The following is a 2,566-nucleotide window of genomic DNA, read 5'->3' on the forward strand; positions in this document are numbered from 1 at the left end:
TCCACCAAAGCGAAATCCACCATCTCATCGAAAGACGGGACACCTTTGCCTCTATCAAGGCGTCACAGAACCCCATCTTGATCAATAAAGCTTTCCTCTTATATTCGCAATATCCAGATTGCAATATCACTTTCTTGCTTATTCTTCGTTTGCCTGCAGGAAACAGACCTTCATGGCTAGGTTGATCGTGCTCCGGCGTGGTCAATAACCTCTCGGAGTTGGTTTAACAATTGCTAAGGCGCGACGTCCTCGCACGTTCGTAGTCGGATCGTCAAAGTCGACTTCCTCCAAAACGATAGCCACCATCTCATCAAAAGATGAGACACCTTTGCCTCTATCAAAAGAGAAAAAAAAGGCATCTAGCTAATCACGATGGACCAGTAGGTCCGTGGCAAACTACTCACACATCACCGGAGATGCAACAAGGTTGATGTAGAAGCCCTCCATGATCAATTCCCCCTCCGGAAGAGTACCAACGGAGGCCTCCAGATTCGTGGAAGAATAGAGGCTTGCGGCGGCGGAATAATTGTTTCGGGTCTCGCTCTGGTGTTTTGGAGATTTATGGAAATTTATAGAAGTGGAATTAGGGCAAACGGAGTTAAAGGGGCCCACAACCTCAGGCGGCGCCGCCCTTGGGTGCACTTCGTTTGAGCTTGTGGCCTTCTCGTACATCTTTTGCCCCCCGAAGCTTCTAGGGTCCCTTCTGGTCCTGAAAAAATCATCGTAAATTTTCATCGTGTTTGGAGTTCGTTTGGTATTGATTTTCTATGAAAGAAAATAATAGGCAAAAACAAGAACTGGCACCGGGCACTAGGTTAATAGGTTAGTTCCACAAAGATATAAAATTGCACATAAAGTATACCAAATTGATAATATAATAGCATAAAACAATCAAATATTATAGATACATTGGAGACATATCACTCATCGTCGTCGCTGTCCTCCTCCTCCCCCTTCGGATGGCCCAATGCTGCTATTGTTGTGTGTCATCACCGGCCTGGGTGTAGGATTGTTGTGTGGCTGTCTAGGTGTAGGACTGCTGTTGCTGGTAGTTGACGGACTGGGTGGGATCTGAGTCTTCCACCTGTCTGTCCTCATAGCCCCCGCCTCCTCCCTCGCCTCCGTCGTGGATGATGTCTAGCATCTCCCTGTCCGCATCATATATCGGCTCCCTCGCTCTAGGCATTGCATCGAATAGCGTGCGGGCACCCATCTGCTCCTCGGTCGCTGTTTGCGCCCGGACGAGCCGCGATGAAGAATATTCGAAGACGAGCAGCGCTGCATTAACATTGACGATGTAAGGCACCGTACAAAGGCTTATAAGGCTCCGGCCACGGCACTGTCTGTACTATAGGCGCACTCGTTTGGCGGCGTCCGCCACGGCCGCGCGGACCGCCTCATCCGCCACGACCTCCACGCCTATCACCACCACCAGTCCCATCGGTGGCTAACTGCTACTTGAGCTTCTCCTCCTTTGCGGCCTTCGCTTTGACGCGCCGAGTCTGCCGCGTCGCCGAGATGATCTTCCGGGCGAGCGATGCTCAGGTCCATCGGCACCTTCGCCGGCTCCATCCCCGACAGGTTCTCCGACGGTACCATGCGTTGGCGACGGAAGGAAGGAGAGGGTGGGAGAAAAAAGTGGGAATTGGAGGAAGAGCGGCGGGGAATGGAAAAAGAGAGTGAGGATTTTGGCGCGAAAACAGTGCGGGATGCTGCAAAAGCGTGGGCTACGCCTTCCTTTTGGGTGGGCCGGGAGGGGGGGGGGAGAAGAGCAACGTTTCACATGTGTGGACTCCCAACGTTTGTCTTCGGTTTGCGGAAGAAAACACATTCGGACCGCGCTGCAGATCGATACAAGACCGCGTTGGATGATTTCCGTGGTCCAGATGATTACGGGAGGTTTGCGGGGCGTTGGAGATGCCCTGAGCCAAAAAACCCTGCCATTTTTGTATTCGACTTATTGTCCTAGGAATGCCTTGTTTTTGAATAATAAAGTTCTCTGAATCGGAGTTTACTCTTACGCGCCCGAGCGCTACAACGCTGGATCACAATCTTTTCGCCCCCTCCCCCTTCGACGCGCAGGACCTTCTAGCCTCAACTACTAAGGACATGTACAATGGTTGATAAGATAGTCTTATCTTAAATTTTGCATGTAATTTAAAGATGATAAAAAAAGTCTATAATGGGTTATTTTTTAGTCTTATCTTCAATAATTAGTCATCCCTAAAAACACGATGAGACATATTGTGCTAAAAGATCATTTCTTGTCTTTTCTTATCAGTTCTCTCAACTCCACATCATTATACATTATACATGCCTAAAACAACAGAAAACTTTTTAGGGCTGTCTGAAATTGGCCGTAAAAAAAAAACACGCAAATCCCTCCTCCTCGAATCCATTCCATCCTACCGTCTCATTGCTCCTCCCCATCCCACTCGCCAGATCTCCCTCTACCCCGCCTCCCCCTCCGGCCTCCGCCATGTCGGTGTCATCGCGCTTCGAGCTCCGGGTAAAACCCTAGCTACTCCGCAGATCGACGCGCCCCCTCCCTCTAGCTCCCCTCGCT

The sequence above is a fragment of the Triticum dicoccoides genome, chromosome 7A (assembly GCF_002162155.2).
Source record: "Triticum dicoccoides isolate Atlit2015 ecotype Zavitan chromosome 7A, WEW_v2.0, whole genome shotgun sequence".
NCBI classification, from domain to species: domain Eukaryota; kingdom Viridiplantae; phylum Streptophyta; class Magnoliopsida; order Poales; family Poaceae; genus Triticum; species Triticum dicoccoides.